The sequence below is a fragment of the Manacus vitellinus genome, unplaced genomic scaffold, assembly GCF_001715985.3.
Source record: "Manacus vitellinus isolate BGI_N305 unplaced genomic scaffold, ASM171598v3 scaffold_54_pilon, whole genome shotgun sequence".
Taxonomy (NCBI): domain Eukaryota; kingdom Metazoa; phylum Chordata; class Aves; order Passeriformes; family Pipridae; genus Manacus; species Manacus vitellinus.
The window spans coordinates 2,260,922-2,266,921 of NW_021940645.1; positions in this window are offsets into that span (position 1 = coordinate 2,260,922).

Sequence of the window (6,000 nt, forward strand, 5' to 3'; positions counted from 1 at the left end):
AGGCAAGCCAGGCTGAAGAGGTTCTGCTGTGACCGGCTTAGATTTCACCATGTGCTCAAAGCTCTTTGGGCCAAACTTTCTTCTCCATTTAGAGTTCATCCAAAGCAATGTAATGTTTCTGTTGGTACATTGAAGCTGTAAATTTTTATTCAGTTAGCAGTAAGTCCCTTTAATTTTAATGTCAAATATTATGCTTCTAGTTTACTTAATTAGTTCTAGTTTATATGTTTTATGTAACTAGTTTTTTTATCAAACAACTGGCAAAATCTAGTTGGGTAATACTAATGATTTTTTTCCTTTTAAAGGGAAATATAGAACTTCTCTACAAATTAAAGTATTGATTGGGTGTTAACCAGCAAAAATGTTGATTTTAAAAGTACAAAAAAAAGGGCTTATATCCATGTGTTTCAGTATTCAAAAGAAGCCTGAGATCATAAAAACAGACAACATCGTTGTTCTGTTCCATTCATTTTTCTCTGCATCAACTGAAGTGTAGAAGTCTTCCCTGAGATGCTCAGCAGTGATGTGAACTAAAAGCCTTACTGCAGCCTGAACAATTGAGGTGTGCCAGTGGTGAGGCAGGGCTTTCACAAAGCACTTAGAAGATAATACTGTCTGTAGCAAGTGCTGTTAGTGATCTGATTCTTGAACCTTGCTAATGTCAGCCCTGGCAAACAAAAAAGACTGTCAGGCGTTAGCAAGCTTCACAATATTTGGATATTGCTAGGTAGGGATGTAGAAATAAGCTTTCAGGGCTAAATTTGGTAGATAAAGGGGTGACCCAATTTGGAAGGCTGTTGATCCAGTGCAAGAAACAAGCCAAATCCCAAACCTGAAATATGAACCCTTTGAAAATGCAGGACAATATATGTGCACCAGAGTGAAGCCTTTCTGTAATTCCAGTCCAGGTGGCTTGTAGATACTGCTTCCACCTTTTAAGGCTACATAGGTCATAGCACAGTCTGTTATCTGAGACCCAAATCTTATTAGATTAAGCTGTGAGAATCAGATGCTGCCAAACCTGAACTTTTGCCTTTTTTTAAGACTCAGCTCTGCAGTGGATCCCTGCTTGAAGGACCTTTTTTTTTTAAAAAGCACACTCTGTGAACCTTGATACCACATTGAATTTGGTGACTTCTTAATCTTGATTGTTATCTGGAGTCTCTGCAACTTAATTATCTAGATATAACAGATAATGAGAAGTTAATAATAAACTCAGAAATCTGCTGCTTAACCAGCTGTCTTGTTAATTATGTTAACAACACGCTGGCAATCGCTTTGATTAAAACACCCTGGGTTTGGCTTGCTTTTTCAGGCCCAGTTCACTGTCTGTGCAGATTAATTTCAGCTGTGCTCTCTGTCCTTCCAAGCATGTAGAGGAGCACACCGGGTCACCTAAAGAGGCTGCTGTAAAGCACAGGACAAGCACTGCATGGGAGCATCCCTGTATACTCCAATATTCCACAGCAGCTGCTCCTGTTTAACTGGTAGGACACTATGCAGCCAATTGCTGCCTGATTTTGAGTAAACTGCTTCTCGTAATAGGAAGGGCTGGGTTTTTTTCATCTGTTGAAGTCCAATACAAAGGCCAAATCTCCACCCATTCTGAACAGAGCATTCCTTTTGCTCTACCTTATAAAAAGGTATAGTTGTGCCAAAGGAGACTAGAGCACTCCTTCAGCCTCCTTGAAAACATCTTGTGACCAGTCAGAAGGATGAAGATCCTGGCACTTTGTGGCTTTTTGTTGGTATGTCTCCTGTGCCTCAGTGCCTTTGCTGCAGCAGGTACAGTATATATTCTTCTAACACAACTGTCTCTTTTCCTGTTCGTTCCTTTTTTGATATAAAATGCTTATTCTCTATATTGTTTTCAATTAAAGGAAACAAACAGAGCTTGACAGAAAAGGAGGACTGAATTTAGGAAAGGGCTTAGACTGCAGAATGTGGTTGCATATCTGTGCTTTGGTTTGTACTGTAGTGTTTCCTCTGTTATTGCCTGTTGCCTGTAGTATAGTGTGATTAACCTTTACTTTAATCTGTGTTCTGAAACCCACTCCTCTGAAAAAAATTCCTGTTACATTTTTCCAGGAGATAACCATCTGCCAATGTAAAAATAATGTATTTTCTGAATAGTGGGAAATGAGTTAATGGGAAAAGTTTCTACTGTTATGAAACAAGGGAACATCAATTGGTCAGGTCACTAGAACTGGAGTAAATGAGAAGTTCTTTATAAAATGGTGAAATAGGTGAAAGTAGCTCTTCTGACCTTCAATCCATCTTGACTTTTTTCCCCCTTTGTTTTTTTGTTGGTTGGGGCTTTTTTTACCACTGATATTCCATACTTTAATTGCTGTATTACATTGTGGCACCTAGTTACCATTTTGCAGTACTCCAAATTCAGAGAGCAGCTGAAATCTTAAAAAGAGAGGATTTTCCATCTTTCTGTAGCCACATCTCTGGAGATGTCATTCTGTGTTTTCAGGAGGACAGTTTAGTAGAAATTCTAAATTGAAAGGTGTAACTTCTAGAGTTACCTGTGCAGATTTGATGTTTGACATTGTAAATCTCTCAGACCTACCATGGTTCTTCACAGTGTGTATTTTATACAAGATGTAGAGAATGAATATAGATAAGGAAAAACAAATAAGCTAAATGTTCAAAGGTCAGGAGCAGCAGACTTTCTATGCCTGATATTTTCTAGAAACCTTGTAAGAATCACTTTATGTGTAAATATGAGCATGGAGAAACATTTGGAAGTTGTCTTTCTAATTGGTTAAATCAGCTGCCCAGTTTTCTCACTTACTGGAATCTGCTCTGAATGGTAGAGCTATTTGCCAGAGTGGTGGTACCTGAAGTCCTTCTGCTCCCTTTGCCTTTTCTGCTTCTGTTTATTCAGGTTCTCCATGCCCCTTGAGGAAAACTTAAGGAACAGTGCAAAGGATGTTGAAGAATTTCTAGATGTGTGTTCAGGACCATAAAGAAGCCTGTCCAGGAAGGACAGGAGAGAGAGCAATACCAATAAAATGCAAATGAATACATGCAAGATCCTGTAATAATGTTCCCCTTTTGTTGATGTGCACCCTAAGGGTTTGGTGCTTCATTAAGGCAGAAGGTGGGAGGAAGAGTACAAAGGACACTGTTCCTTATCTGTAAGCCCTGATGCACAAGTAGAAGTACCTGGGTGTGCAAGATGAATGCATTTTTCATGTAAAACCTGTTACATCAGAATTTAATTATGGTGACAAGACACCTCAATTTTGATGCTTGATCAGCCACCATCACTAGCCTTGGCTGTAGAACTTGCCACAGGGATTTCCAGAAACACTGAGCATATGTTAGATTTTGTTGATGAGAAATCATCTAGCTCTGGCCTTTCTGCTCCACCTCAGCTCCAGAGTCAACCCTTCTCTTCCCTTTAATGTGTCCAGCACCTACTGTGTCAAGTGCAATCGATAGCTCACTTATATAGGTCTAGGAGGGAGGGAATTATTAAATGGCTTTGCTCACCCAAAGCAATTTAAACTACACTCCTCTTCATCTGAACAGAGAGATGCTTTTTTTTCCTCTTGAGAGTCTTTTTTATTTTCATTAAGTGGTGTAACTAAAAGAGTGCAGTCTTTTCCCTAGGTTAAAATGGCTGGAATTTGTTGCTCGTACTGCCTGCCAACGTGACATTTCAAAGGATAAAGAAATCTTGGCAATGTGTCTTATATATAAATATAAATATATATGTGTATATATATATGAGTAATGATGGAAAAGAACAAATTATTTCCTGTTCCACACTAGGGACAAAGCTATGTACAGATTTAAAGATCGGTCATGATAATCCTTTGTTTTACAGATCTCTTCATACAAGGATTTTAGTGGTAAATAAAGTAATCAAAATGTCTGTGGACTCTAACACATTTAGTGTATATGTACAGTTATTTGCATTATCTGTCTCCACTGGTAACAAATTATTTTTTCACCCTTAGGTCGGGAGGTTAGAAAAGTCTGCTGCTCAGTAGTACCCAAACACAACAAAAAAGCACATAAAGGTAAAAAGGTTTACAGTTTCATTACATTAATTAGGTAATCATTATTATTAGGTAATCTTTTCTCAGGCAACTTACTGAGTGTTTTGATTGGAAAGAAATAAGATTACAATAGAATCCATTTAATGCTCACATGGTAAAATAATCAAGAGAAATATGATCTGGTGTGATTAAAGGAGAGGAGTATCGTAACATAGTTCCACTGATAAGAACAGAGGTTGCAAAAGTGAAGTATTATGGTGGCTTTGCCTTGCTGTATTCCATCACCATCTATATATACCTGCATCCATCTTCATGTTTTTAGAGATCAACCAAACTGTGATTCTGTAAATTCCTAAAAATCCAATTTTCAAACCCACAGCTCTACCAGAAACAGAAATTAACTGAGGTTGAATTTGTCTTAAATACGTGTGTGTTAAGACTGCCCAAGTAAAAATCCACAGTATCCCTGGTTTCAGTGAGACCCCAGTTAAAAAAAAAAAAAAAAGCTAAGCCATGAAAAGTCCAGGATAAAAGGATTAGGTATAGTCTTTAGAATAATGCTATCTTAAACCTTAATGTTTCTAAATTCAGCAAAATATCTAGCTGATAACTTCTGTTAAACTCTAAAAATACAGAATTTGATTTAAAACCATCTATTTCCTATTTCTCATCTTTTCATCTTAAAATTACTAATTTGAAGTTCCAAGCAAATTTGTTCTAGCTGATAAATTACCTTAAATGCTTTATTCTTTTTGTATTTTTGATAACCTAGGTGGAAATCCTTGCTTTTCTCTACAGTTTTCCTTTAGCTGGTGCCTTTTCTTCCTTTCCAATCTCCCAGTGATGACTCATGGGCTCTGTTTTATAGACAGAGTCTCACTGGTATCAGAAGCAGTGAACACATTGTGGAGTTATTGTGGGTCAGGGGTTTATTGCTGCCTGGGGCTCCTTCTTATTTAATTATCAGGTGTAGTAGCAACTGAGGACTTCAGCTATAAAGGATCCACAGGACTAGCAGGTTCCCAGCCCATCCACAGGGACTGTGGAGTGCAGTGCTGGAGGCACAGAGGTGGCTCCTGTCACTCCTGGCCCGAGAGGGATCACATATGCTGAGGGAGGGATCCCTGAGAGGGATCACATATGCTGAGGGAGGGATCCCTGAGAGGGATCACATATGCTGAGGGAGGGATCCCTGAGAGGGATCACATATGCTGAGGGAGGGATCCCTGAGAGGGATCACATATCCCTGAGAGGGATCACATATGCTGCCTGGCTGAACCTATACCCTTTCCACGGTACTGACACTTCATGCAGTGAGCAGAGCTGTTACTCTTCAATCTGAGATACCCTCTGCTATCTGACAAAGAAGCAGGTGTTTCAGGCTTCTTTCCATGCAACAGGCATGAAATCTCCCTGAAAAAAGTACATCCAAAGAGAATGTTCCTCTGAAAGCAGGCTGCTGTTTCATGTGGATAGAGTACAGTGATGCTGGTCTCATTGGAAAGTAATGGAAAGTACTCTGCTGAAGGGAAGAAAGGAGTACAAAGGAAGCACTCAGTTAAAACACGTGAATTCACCACAAAGATGTCCTACAAAGGGAATCCGAAATGCCTTCCTCTGTTGCAGACCCAATAATACTTTATGATCTTTACATGCCATGTTTCTCTGAGTGCTACAACATCTTAACTATCTCCTGTCCTTACCTGCAACCAAGCCTTTTTTAGGTCAGGGATTTCTGTTTATTTACCTCTGTATAGGGTGCACCTCTCTGCTGCAAATGACTTCCTCAGATCTGCTTATATGACAGTGCTCGATCTGAATCAGTTCCTACTCTCACTGAGAGGCAGCTGTAAAACTTTGTGCCTAATGCAGCAACTGCCCAAAGATAAAGAGTGTTTTGTTTCATGTGCAGTTCTGGACCTGAACTGTACGATGTTGGCTTTGTTTTGTGTTGTTGCTCTGGGATTTCTGGGTGACTTGT